The sequence below is a fragment of the Bicyclus anynana genome, chromosome 22, assembly GCF_947172395.1.
Source record: "Bicyclus anynana chromosome 22, ilBicAnyn1.1, whole genome shotgun sequence".
NCBI classification, from domain to species: Eukaryota; Metazoa; Arthropoda; class Insecta; order Lepidoptera; family Nymphalidae; genus Bicyclus; species Bicyclus anynana.
The window spans coordinates 4869958-4884847 of NC_069104.1; the positions used below are offsets into that span (position 1 = coordinate 4869958).

The 14890-nt window shown below is 32.8% G+C and overlaps 1 protein-coding gene across 1 annotated transcript in view; it reads right to left on the minus strand.

The window, feature by feature from the left end:
- Positions 1 to 14890, minus strand: part of LOC112046846 (klarsicht protein) — a 326360-nt gene that overhangs the window by 298235 nt on the left and 13235 nt on the right. The window contains exon 2 of the mRNA XM_052888461.1: positions 4265 to 4353. The gene's annotated coding sequence lies outside the window, so the exon portion shown is untranslated. The remainder of the gene's footprint in view (positions 1 to 4264; positions 4354 to 14890) is intronic.

Consider the following 14890-nt stretch of genomic DNA (forward strand, 5'->3'; position numbering starts at 1 on the left):
ATGTGACGGACAAGAGTGTGTTTGTGCGACAAGGTTGCGATTTATTAAACTACTACTATGTAATACTATTTTGTTCGGTTTAAAAAAATTCATCGAAAAATTCATCTTCCCATCATTAACCATGTTCCCAGTAATCGCCATACCTTCAATATTACTTTTAAACGGTCCATCTTTAATAAATATATATATTTGGATCATGTATTCTGGGATACAAATATATACAAATAATTTGCATATTTTTATATATATCTGAAAAAACAAAAATCTTTCACTTCGACGAATTCGAGTTACTAGTGACAGCTACAAGTAGTTCTGAATAAGAACCGAGGCAACCGAGGTACCAAAATTAGCTGATATGTCGGTAATCTTATCGTTACTATGGTTTTTCGTGATACCTGTGTGTATAATATTTCGTCAAGCTCGGGTATCACTTATCACACGTATTTATGTTTATAGGTCGTTAACCTGCGTAAAAGTTTGAAATACGGATGTGGCCACCAAATGTGTTTGATATGCTAATTCACTGTCTACCTATTAATATGTTTTAAGCATTGATTAGACCATCTTAATAATTCAATTCAAATAACTCTTTATGGTTAGTCTATGTGACTTAGGATCACGAGATCTTGATTTCGAGTCCTAGGTATGTCTATCATGGAACTACTTAAGCTTATCAGCTTTTCTTCCTTCCGAGAAATTCTAAACAATTATTTTTCAAGCATCTCGCTGTTGGGAAGTTGTATTGGAAGATCCTAGTAATTTTCATTAACATTTTTAGTAGGACTTGGTTTTTAGTAGTCTATTACTAACAATAATTCAACTGAGGATTCATTGCCAACCTGTATTCTCTAAATACTGTTTTTTTTTTACTTTCTACAATTTGTATGTATAATGCGTACCCAAATTAAAAACCCCATCCACCCCAATGACTATCTTGTCGCTAAATAAAAATTATACGTGTCTTTGAAATCCATACAAGTAAGACTTGACCTGAAGCTGATATGTGCAATACACAAACACAAAGAGTATCCGAAGCAGGTACGATGCAATGCATGAGCTCTGCGCACGAGCATTCAATGCGCGTTAGTTCCAATCCGAGGCGCAAATAGACGCTGCAAATGAAGCATGTCTTAAATACAATCTCTCAAGTACTTAAAAATAAGGAATTGGCATGGTAACGATTTACTCGTATTGTAAGCCATATTCGGCTTAATATTTGATTGAACTTTTAATTAAACTCCCAAAATAATTTTGACAAAATTGAAAAATTTAGAAATCAATTTGGTTTTAGGTTTTTGAGTTGAACGCAATACTGAGGGTAATACGATCACATTTCTAGTGTCCTATTAGTTCCCTATAAAACTTACCTAAATAAGGTCAGCAATATCGCACTTTATTTATTAATTTTTAAAATACAGTAATAAAACTGCAATAGTGGAAAATAAAATTCTCAGTTTTGATTTTGTTTTAATTGTTTCCTAAACCTAAAATTAAATCCTAAATTTACTAAGCTAGTATATTTTACTTACCGTAAAAGATACAAATTATAATGAAATTAGGCGGATACATCATATAACAAATTATTAAATGATAAAAATTATAACATTAATAATAATTTAATTAATGAAACTATACATTATATAGATACAGCTGAAGCAAAGAAACAGATGACATAAAGTAACAACATGTCATAGACAGGAAGTAAAAAGATGAAGTGTACATTTATCTATAATGTTAAAATATTTGCATTATAATCCCCATAATCATGCAACCATTACATCATATTCGGGCCCTACGGCCCACAAACAAGTCCATTCATATTCATTAGAACACTGGGTGTTTATACTAAAACCGTAAGCTGGTGCATTCAACCATTTAAGGAACTCGTTTAATAAGAACTTAAATCTGACCGGCATTACTTTAAATAATATCATTAGATCCCTCTCAACTCCAAATTAAGTCAGCCATGAGTTTAAGACGACTTTCAATTGCGTGTGAATTAGGTCGATTACGAAATCATTGAAGCTATACGTAAAAACTTCAATACATTTTAAACGACCGGAAAACTATCGCTTAATCAATTGATGTTATATTGAGTTTGCTTTTATAACTACCCTTAAACGTAAAAGTTTCCGTTTCGTCGAAAGCTCAGACCAATTACTTTTGGACTTGTATCGCACTCAAATTCACCAACAAAATTGTCTGTCGTTGTTTGAGGGGGAAGAGGTAAACTCACACATCGAAAATATTTAACACCAATAAATATATCCTGCGTTCATGCACTATCACCAACAAAATTGTCTGTCGTTGTTTGAGGGAGACGAGGTAAACACATCGAAAATATTTAACACCAATAAATATATCCTGCGTTCTTTCACTACACACAACTATAAATTTAAATCGTAATATACACACGTGTAATTTTAACACAATGAAACATCGATTCTAGACGTAGTCTGTATAAACACGTTAGATCGTGATCATATACTTCTGACAGAAGGGTGACGTCTAGTAAGGCAGGTCCTATGGTAACTGGTCTGAGGTCGAAAGAAACAATGCAAAGTTACGATATTACAACAAATTCTCAGCAATCAGTTCATGTTTCAGACAAAGGACGTAGACCTTTTAGAATCACGGTGCCATGGTCAACGTTCAGTATTAAAGAGCAACAATATTAAATGACCTATATGCTCATATAAAGCGCATCGATTAAGCACGCGGGCACGAAACGGAAATCAATCATCTTAAGTATGACCATAATGAGACGACCAACGACCATGCCTGTCATGTTAATAACACCTATTTTTTACTTTTATTAACCTACATGGTAAAATCGGTGTGTTCGGTGTGTAATTTTTCTTCGCGACTTCGTATCTCCCACCGGATGGACCGATTTCTCCGCTAATTTGTCGAAAAACTAATGTGGTGTTGAACAATATTTTTTTAATGATCTATCTACCTTCAAATCTATAGGGACATGCCATATGACAAAAAGGGGTCCTCATTTTATTATTTATCTATATGTAACTTTAAATTTAGAATTTGCAAGTGACAAAATCTGACAGCTGCCATTTACACGAGATAGAAATTCCACACAATTCCAAGTATGTGTATTTATGTCGTCTACGCTATATTCGTGTTTACTTAATGCTCTTGGTATTTCTTCTTTATTTAGAACGAGCGGGGTCAACGAACTGTCTCTGTATTATTGTACAAGGCCACCGGTATTGTCCTCGTGGCAACAAAATGATTTATGGGCTTCCATGCTTCTAATGCCTTTACAAGATTTGTGGTTAACTTGACGACGCTTATCCTGTTTTCTGCTAACTACAGTTGCCGCGATATCTTGCTATTGGAATTTTACAGATACCATAAATGCAATATGTACAGATACACATTCGTAACATTTTATTAATATAAAATACTTTATTCCTATCAATTTAAATTATTTATTAAATATTAATATTATTATAAAAAAAATTAAAAGTAGAGTCGTTTTACGTAAATTGTTCTATACCTTATTCATCTTTGTCACTATTTATATGTAACTTACACTGTTTGGTAGATTAATTCTACCAAACTTTGGTAGATTTATATTTAAAAATGTTAAAAGCATTTTGAGACATTTACATTTATTTAATTTCTGAGCGAAATTTCCTACCATTTACGGGCGTTTACTTCTACGCACGCCCGTAGTAGAAAAAATTTCGCACAAACATTGCCTTAATAGTTAATACCACAAAGGTACTAAATGTTTACCTCATAAACATTAAATCAATGCACAATTTCACATTACATAACCAATCTACATAGCACAAGACACTATGTACGGAACCACAAATTACATCAGATTATTGCAAGTAACTAAGATTAATAAACGATTCCAAACCGTAATAGTAAACAAACGATTACCTAAAATAACTCAATAGACTGTAGAGGCCATACTACGAAGCGTGAAATTACTTCGATGCTTTCGACTAATCCAAGACTCGCTGGGCCGTGAGAACATTTACCATCTTACGGAAAGGAGTTTATAAAAGGCAACCATCATTACAAACTTGATTATTGTAAGACAATAGAGACAGAAACTGTGACCACAGTTTCTCTTACGTAAGCAAAGAACCTTTGGGAACCTGCCAACTTTAAACATGGGTATGATTTTTGTTGTGTAAACATTATCATACACATTAAAGACATGTATTAAAACATACTTGTTATGTTATGTCTATTATACAATTGGTAAACGATAAATATGATTGCTTACCTGATTTACTTCAAACTAGCCATTGTATTTGCCTTGAATCATCAAACAAGTTACATAATTGTTGATACTAAATCAACCCTCCAGTGTACCTGTAATGAAAACAAAAGTAAGATTAAATAAAGTTATTGTTATTTCAACAGACTTCACAATCATGTTATTTTGAATATATCTTAATATGACATAGTATTGATACTGAAATACTAAAACTACATTGTATACAAAAGAGTACGGACCCTATATGAGACCTGTTGGCTTATTCACTATTTTGGTCTTTATTATCATTATCAACCTATTATAAAATAAACATCAAATCAATTGAGAAATCTACTCTACCTACTGTATGATATCCACCAATATGCACTGGATGACATGTGTTACATCGAATATCTCAACTATTATATGTCAGCGGTCCTATAATAGTAAAACTACCTGAGGACTAAAAGGATAGTGAATTAGCCTACTGAAATGATGAGTCTTTTAATCAAAGACTTCGCCAAGCTATGTAGATTACAGTAATATTTTACAAGAACAGTTTGTACCTTAAAAAGCGTGCAAGTTATTAGTTTAATTTGCATTCCTGCCTCGCCACTAGCCCTGCGATGCTCTAATAAAAGAGATGACCGAAGCGTGCTGGCGTCATGCCAGAGCCCTGTTATATTTCAGGCGATCCTTTTACATGTTTTATTAATTTAACTTGGAAGTTATTTTCCCCGTAGATAACTTCGTTTTTCAGTGTTATGATTATTTCATATTAAAAATACTACATTGTTTAATTGAGCAAATAGTTGCACAAAGGCTTTGTCTATTACTCAACAAAACGATTATATGCATTGCATAATGAAGGTTGCTTCACGATTTTATTGGTCAGCTGAAGCATCCTAAATATTTTTGATAAAGGGCTTTTGACTGAAATCCAAAAGATGGTCTACTGTCCTATCTACGCTTAACAGTCGTGTTACTGAGAAAGGAAATGGAAATATTAATCTAAAAAAAATTACTAATATTTAGTCGTTATCGTTTTAAAATCAAAGAGATTTTTTTTTAATGAGCTATCGAAATAACGCAAATCCCTTAATTTAGAACTAACTAACGCCTTTGATAAAGTTTAATGAAATTAACATTTATAAACAGATTTAGACACAACATGCAATCTAACATAAAAACGTATCCAGAATCATAGCCGGAAACTAAAGGAGAATAAAAAATAACGACGAATTTAACACAAGAATCATTTCAGCGGAAGTTTATCGGAGTTAATGGGACTTTAAATTAAATCTCCAGTTACATCACGCTATAATCAATTAGTGAAACCGTAAATAATCGGTCACCCACATAGAAATTATCGAAGCAACAATTATTTATCATAGTAATTCATAAACCAGCGCTGAACTGCTTGAATGAATAAAACCAGTTTTCTAAGATACTGTACTAACTTACAAGACTTAAAATGGATAACCGGAAACGTCAACAAAGTTAAAAGGATAAAGGACAAAGTTAAAAGGATAAAGGAGTTTTCAAAAATCGTTTGTAATCTTATTTTTTATAAACACACAGTAATTCATAAACCAGCGATGAACTGCTTGAATGAATAAAACCAGTTTTCTAAGATACTGTATAACCTTACAAGACTTAAAATGGAAAACAGGAAAGGTCATCAAAGTTAAAAATAAAGGAGTTTTCAAAAATTGTTTGTGACATAATTTTTTAAAAACACTTATAAATAAAATAGAAGTATCTGTCTGTGATTTTAAGACAACTGTGATACAAGATAACGTGCTTGTTGTTATTTACACGACACCAAACCACAAACAATTTTTTCACAAACAAGTCTGTCTATCTTTTTTAAATCTTTTTATTTGTTCGGGCTAAGGGCTGTACTGATTTTAGTGATAGCCGAGATTTTAACTATCACTAGAAGATAGAGGAGATTATAGATAGGATACTTTTTATCTCAAAATCGTCCATGGTTCTTGAGAACTCCCACTGTTCAACGTTTTCCGAAATTATTTGTGCTCATGGTGCAATTTTAAATTGCATGTGCATAAGCCAATTGTATAGATGAATTCATTACTAATACAACTATAATGCCATCATTACTATGTTAGAAAATTTTGGATTTAATATCTATTTGCCAACGTCGGTATCGTAACGTTAAGTTGACGAAATTAGACCAATCCACCCCCGCATAAAATTACATTTCCAATCAGAACACAAAAAATATCATAATCCATACATATAAAAGGCCAGTCCATTCGACCGTTGCCATACATAGTGTGTACAATGTCCTACCGTATTGTTATAAGGCCTACGTTGCGTAAGTGTTACAACATATCCATGTTCAAATCAGGTTATACTTGTACTTGGTTAGACTAACTCAATGCTGTTGACAACAATGAAGGCTGTATATGTACTAACATCTCAGGAAGACACATAGAAATCAGAGCTGTGTAATGAATATTTTCTGCTATAAAGATTATATATCAGTTTATGTGGTTATAGAATGTTTCGTAATTAACAATGATTAATCGATTTTTTTTGCTGATTTCTTTAAAAATAGACGAATCCAAGTGTCGACACCACCCAAACCCAACAAAACGTGCGTTTCACTTCGCAATTTGCTTTTAATTACTTTACATTAGGAAGAAGATAAATATTATAGAGTACTACAGATATTGTAGAGTACTGTGGTAGGGTAGGGGTACGGGTAGGGTAGGGGTAGAGTAGTGTAGGCTAGGTATAGGGAAGAAGTGCACATAAGTCATAGCGAAGCATGACCCGGTCCGCTAGTCAATATATATATAATAAGTATATTTTTGTCGACCTCTCTGGCGCAGTTGGTAGTGCTGTGGTTCTGAACAGAGACGTCCTGGGTTTGAGTCCCAGCACGGGCTAGTTTAGGATTTTATATTTTCTGAATCGCCAGCTATATGACTGTGAGCCTTCATAGGAGAAAACTGAATGCGCAGTAGTAAAGCAGGAAAATCTCATTCCATTTCTTGGTAAACCATTGCAACGTCACACGCCTCCTCTTGTATTACTCTGAATAATAAAACAATTCGGTCGGGAGCATATTACTAGTTCATCCAAATGACTATAATTGTTCTTAAAGTTTTTTTTCAGATAGCATGAGTACGGTGACAGTTCGTTTCACTCTTGAAAGTTTGCCGCGATTCACAACAATAGTACGTATTATGAACGTCATAAGGCAACTGTCATTGACATATGCTAACTGAAATACACTTTAATAATACTACCTAAATGGTTTTGTTTATGCATACTAAATGGGCGTAATTTATAAACATCACCTTAGCTGAGTTCGTGCGGTGTCGAACGATATTCCTGGGAACTACTCTAATTACACTCGAATACATAACAGTTACCTAACTTGACATTATAGTGGCACCACTTACCATTACAATACTGAAGGCACGACCTAACAGAAGTGTTTCGACTTTATTTGTAAGAAATAAAAATCAATAGAGACAGGCAGATTTACTTTCGCATTAATAACAAAAATATTAGTTTGGACATTAACTATTAGAAAAACCCAATTAATACCATTTTGCGACTCAAATCTTATGACAAAGAGAATTCTACATCGTTGACCAATTCCTATAACCTTGTTTATAACAAACGAAGGATACGTTGACTTAAAAAATAGACAAAAATACGTTGTTTTCAAACAAAATCTTTTCTTGTACATAGATTGTGCTAAAAATTAATAAAAAAGAGTTCCTCGAATTTTCCAGCAAATCCTTCTTAACAAAATCGATCCAAGTACCTTTGAATTAATAATCGAGGAACATACTATAAAAAAAAGATTTCGATAATTGAGAACCTCTTTGTGAACTCAGTTAAAAATAAAACAAGGGAACTAGTTCAACTCCCATAATTTTTCATTGGGGACTTAAAAATAGACAAACTAGATACAGTCCTTAACAATTAAGTAAAGCGCTCCAAATATTAAACACGTTTGGATGACACATGCACGTGGTGGTAGAATTCACGTTTACGTTGCAAGTAACCTATTTATACGCGTTAGTTACATTAGAGCGGCCGCAATGAATCACGTGATATTAAAAGCATTAAGCAACGCGATACATGGAAACATGAGAAACCCTGGTAGGGACATGTTTACGGTCGGCTGCTGAGATAATAGCCACGAAGCGTGTACTAGCAATTACAATTGAGATCTAATTGCAATCGGCCAGATACATTCACAGTTCACACCCACTTATAAATTGACATATTGTTCAATAGAACAATATTATCACTGCGTTTTTGATCTAATGGTCTCTTATTAAAAATGATCGATCAAAAAAGTTTAGAGGTTTTCTGTCAAAAAAATCAGTAGCTGTTTAGAAATGGAAAGTTATTAGTATAGTTAATGAAAAAACTTCAAGAGCACAAAACCGACGGTACTACTTAATTTGATGCTCATAGATTATTTTGTCGTCGGGTTATGAGATAAAGGTGATCATTACCCGTGCAAAATGTCGGCATCCTTTAGAATTTTGTCTGTACTTACCTACAACTAAAGACAAATTTGAACAACCTAGAAAAATTGGTCATACAAAGCAGACCTAATCTTATCTTTTTATTATACTTTTATAAAGAAGTTACCTACCTACTATTAAAACCGTCTTTGATATTTTATATGAAAATGAAAATATTACAAACATATCTGACGACAAACGGCGACCCATATTCAACAAACTAACAATACGCTCTCAAGGCTGGTTACACACTCCGACAAAGCAATTTTATGAGATATCAATAATGAATTTCAAGCTCTTTAAACAAACAATTGACTTTGCAATTGAGCAATAGTAGAGTCAACATCTTCCGAAGACGCTATGGTTTAGAGGTGAAACGTTGAGGATTACATAACAATGACGATTGGAATAGCAAAAAAATCAATTATTCCCAAAAATTTTTATAATTATTTTAGAATCTTACGATTTCAGTGGCGGAGTTCTCATTCCCGTGGCAATACGGGGAAAAATTAAAGCCATGTTAATGTAGCTTTCTATTGGTAAAAGAAATTATGAAATTGATCCAATAGTTTATGAGTTATTATCACACTCTATCTGTAAATATCTTGAGGCTAGAAACACATGAACACAACAGTATAGAAATATGTTAGAAAAGGTGCAGTAAATATTAAAAAGGCAAAATCGACGTAAAGAAAATAAAAATCAACGCCACAGTCCCAACCTAGAAACCTATAAGGAAGTTACGAGTATAAATATGGAAGTGTGCTGTAGAAAGGTTAAATTGGTGCCTTGCTGATAATAGCGTACGTTTAATGCTCCAGAACCGTTGAACCAGTGGGATTTTATAAAGCCTCGTCTCCTGTGCATGATTCTTGATTTGCTCTATCTAAATCATCTTAAACTTCACAAAAAACATTTCCCATAACTCAAATGACTTTTGGTTTACGTCAAGTAAGGCATTTGACTTTTGATTCACGTCAAATATAGCTTTTTACTTTTGATTCATTTCCATTCCCAATGTAAAATATTGATCTAAGTTCTAAGGCAGTTTTTTTTTACTCTAATCTTTCACTTTTCATCACCATTATCAATTAATTATTATAACTTCAAAAGCAAAAATAAGAGTGTAACTCGTAATATACTTTCTATATTTTGAATCTACTGTGACTATGAAAATTAAAAAGATCTTGCCAAACCTTGCTCCAAAATCATTTGGACAACAAATGGACAAAATTTTTGATGAATCAAGAAAAGGGAACGATGGATTTAAATTACTTTATAGATATTGTAGTACTTGTAGCGCAAAATATACGCTGGAAACGCGGCTTAACATTCCCCTGCTGACCGATAGCTAAAGGCTAGGTATTTAAGTAGGCACAACATGTAGGATTGTAGACTATCATTGCACACGTAGACACCGACACAGGCTGCGCATTAACTTACTGAGCAATTGACTTGGTGCACCCTGTAAACGGTTAAATGTAAGTACGGTAAATATTAGATGTAGAGATTATACTAAAGACAACCATTGATTGAAACTTTGAAAACTAGAATATTAATTATCCTTCATCCTACAATAAGTTTTTACTGAAAGAATCATATACTCGTAACAAGTATTTCTTTATATTTTGCAAGCAGCAAATTAGGAATAATATTCATTTGTCTGTAAGGTGAAATTTTCAACCAACATCTCAAAAAGCTTTCTATTGTCTGTTGAACCAAGGATGGGAAATAGAAGACAGTTATTACTGAGACCCAATATTAGGAGAAGCCCTGATCATAGGTACAACAAACCTTGGCCCAACAAGCTTTGCACTCTTACTCTTTTTTATAATACCTAGAGCTGTTTTAGTTATCAATTTGTCAATTTTTTAAAAAAAAATCTTGTAAGTTTTTTTAAATTGCAAGCAGTTCAACATTCAATATTCATTGAAATTTATTCAATATTCAGTTCAATGTTTAATATTCATTTAATTATTATTATTCGGCATCTTACTCAAAGGCTTCGTTTCAAGGTGGATTCTAAATGGAAATACCGCTTCTGATTCATTGATTGGACACGCACTGCCTTCAACGATACTGACCCTTTTAAGGTTACAAATGCAAATATAATCGGATGCAATAAACCTAGTTTTATACACCTGTCTAATCTTAAGCGATTAAGAATTTCTAGACGATTAAATTAAAATCATCAAGTTCTATTTACGTACGAATTAGAACAAGATTAAGTACTGTAACTACGAGAATTAGATTAAGTAATGTAATACTGGAAATATTAAAACTAAACACATATTCAAGAAAAAGATAGTATAGATGTTTTCTGTGATATAGTATAGAAGACCTAAATTACAAGTTATGTGGAATTATGCATATAATCTAACTATAGTAGCGTGGGACGATTTACCGTGGTCTATGGTGCGTGCTTTTTAGCGTAGATACGTTGGCAGCGTCTCGTCTTTCGCGCACTACCCAAACGCCTGACGCAGCTCAAAGCAACAAATAATATATAATCACTACGTTCGCAGCTGCTGAATATGCTCAATTCCTTAAGCGTCGTCAATACTCGGTCATATCTAATGACTATGGCGCTTGTCTTTGATACTTTATGCCCATGGTCATCAGATATCAAAAATGTTTTAACTCTGTCTGTCAAATTGATCCATGCGTCAGGTGAACCAAGAGCTGGCGCTTACATTTTTCATTGAATAAAGAGTAGACATACTGGACTTTATAATTTCGTGCAATATGAAAACTGCAATTTATTGAAATATACCAGTTAATCTTTCCAGCAAATCTTAAGAAACCAATTAGTAATGATATTCTTACTTTCGATACACGACTAACTAGCACCTAAGTAAAAGAATATGCTATCCAAGAAACACAAATGCTAAGGTCGAAAGGGGAAAGTCGGACTTAGGCGCTCGTACCAGCTCCGAGATTTAACCAGATATTCAAATAGTACCTAATTATACAATTGAAACATTTGTAAGATATGGAGTTTCATTTTAAATATACATAGATTAGTTAGTTAGTAGCAAATTATTTTTATTAGATTTTTATAGCATTAAAACAGTGCAGGATATGTCTACGTACACATTGTACATACATACATGAAGTTAATACAAAAATAGTCAGGATAGCTTCGTAGAGCGCCATAACGACGTGAACCGGTGAAAACAAGAAGAAAGTAAAATAAAGGATATCAAAACCAGTTACTGAAAAAAAGTTACAATTATTGCAATAGATATTCCTGTATATGTAATTTTGACTGCGTAGCACCATTTATGACAAGACGAAACACATATTGGAAAATGGAACTCAAAACATATTCGTAGCTCCAAACTATTTGCCATGTTTACACAGATGAAAGAGTTCCTAATGTTTGTCTAACAATGTTTTGCCACTGAGGGCCACATCAAACTCAAAACTTTTCAGCTTTGTACATTGAGAACAGAAGCAACTGTCTAAATAGATTAAAAGTGTGATTTGGCTCTAGTTTCTAATATATTTGGAGAAAATTTTTTGAAGTGGAAAGAATAACTTATTATTTAAAAAGTCCAAAAAAACTTAATGCCAAAAACTGGACTTTTTTTCAAGAGAGCAGACCAACCAGATATTATAATTAAGAATTTGGTTACTAATTTGAATTTACTTTAGCCACACGTATGTAAAACTTCCATTAGTATTCATATTTGTTAGAATAGCATGTCGAAATCTAAGTTAATTTTTAATCAACACACTAAACCAACATATCAACCCCCCATTAAAGCAAGCAAGGATTGACGGGTTGTTTATAAAGGACCGACATGAATACTGAACAGTAACTGTATTTTACTTCACGAACAGTAATTTGTGTTTAACAAATATTCCATCTTAGTTTTATGTTCACTTGTTAATTAATATTATTTTAAACTTCATTTGAGTTCTATGCTACGAATTATTTAACCAAACCAAATTCTAATATTAAAGCATTAGAACGAATAGTTTTCGTGAGTGCCTTATCGGAGTGATTTAAACCATTTATTAAACCATTGTACTTATATTCCCTCACACTATTACGGCTTGAATTTAATAAAATTGTTCTCTACATTAAGGGATGTAACATGTCTATGGGGCGACTTATCTTATCCTTACAAAAATCAGGAGGGGTCTTTTAGCCCCCTAATTACGTCAATGATTTCTAATTTACTATACCTGTTTATAGAATGTGTTAACTCATAAGTTAGGCGGGAAATTATAGCTGTGTTTGAAATAGATGGTAAGCTTCGCATCTATTTGGAGACGCTACTCGATCTTTTCCATGCTCTTGAAGTAAGATCAAAGAAAGCTCTTGCTGATTGATATCGTTGACATATTATGCTTTTGGTTTTATTTATTATATTATTTTTACACTCATCATTCAATGGCTCTCAAATACAATCTCAAAATTCATCATCATCCAAATTCATTAATATTTTTTTTTTAGTTAGTAAACAAGTTAAAAACACTGTTTGGTTAAAAAATGCTCTATTTTATGAGTATTTAGTAAAGAGCAGACATTGTTTTTTTAGTACCTACTATTTCTTTAATATAAAAGTATTTTCTATTAATAAGAAATTATCTATAGCTGATTAAATATAATACATTATCTTTATTGAGAGTATTTTTTTTAATAGAGAAAACCAAAATAAAATCAGAATAACTCCTTAAGCCATAAAAAAGCATTTGGGGTTTGCCGAACTAAGTAAACCAATTTTCTTGTTCCTTGACCATGGTTTGCATTGTTTGGAATAACTAATATCATTTCTGCTAGTTTAAATCAGTGTATTTGTATCAGGATCTCCATTTCACGAATTAGAGTAGCCCGGTTTACATGCACCTAAGTACCTTTAAATTGACATAGGACAATCTAGCTCATTATTTCTTGAATTTGAATAAGAAATCAATTCAAAACGAGCAACTTTCTCATTCTCTGAGGCTACAAGGCTGTTGGCTGTGACAGTTTGCGCTTTCTGCTGTCATGTTTCAATTTGACTACCTGATTTGAGTATGCAAATTCAATATGAAATTATACCTTAAGTTACAGTTGAGCTATTTGAGATCGATTATATTTATGATTCTTACTAATATCTTTAATACTCGTATATGAATTCTCGTGTCACCTTGTTTATGTGTTTGTTACCAAACTCCACCGAAGCGGTTGCACCTTTTTTATACTTCTAAATGAAACAGGGTGCATAATCTAAAATATATATTATCATATTTTTATTTTTTATGATGAGCATTGAAAAATACATAAGACCCTTAATTTTGAACCATCTCTCATCAATCCCTGTTTTTAAAAGCGATAATGCAAAACAACATTTCAGGGTCATCTAATATGTATTATGTAAAGATTACTTTGGTATTTGCAAATTTGGGTAATATTGTGTTCGTAGTAAGTTGTTTTTTTTATCAATGCTATAAATCAATGGTCAGATGGTCAATCTAAGACCTCCGCGCTGTTGAGATTTCTAAAAATACGGTCTACGATTAATAAAAAATTGTTTTTTTTTAAATAAAAAACATTTTTTTTTTGATTAAACAATTAAGAAATGTTTTTTATTAAAAATATAATTTTCAATTATAACTAATCTGGGAAAGATTAGCAAAAGTGCTTTAACGTGCCTTGTGTAATACATTTACAAATCATACAAAATTTTGACGTCAGTCAAAAGCAATCTAATTTATTCATGAATAGCTAACAAGGAACGAGAGAACCGATGCAGTAACCACCAAAGCTCCTTTGAATCTACATACTGATAACCGTGATTCGCATAGAATTACATAGTCGTCCCTTTAAAGGAATTGCATAGAAAGGCGGAAAAACGTGAGATTGTCAGATTGCGATGACATCGTAATGAAACATCGCATAGTGTATTATAAAATACTTTGCGTCAAGGAAGCAGCGTCGTTTAACTTTATTCGTGCTGTTTCATCAAACGGCGCCTTTGTTTTGACACCTTGACGACCTCTCTGACTCTGACAGTGCTGTGGAGGAAGAGCTACTACTCCCAGCTCGGGTCAATTTATGATTTTATATTGTCTAAACTGGCTCAGATCTGGTCTACTCTGGTCTGGTGTTAGGCATAGGCCGTGTCTAGATATCTCT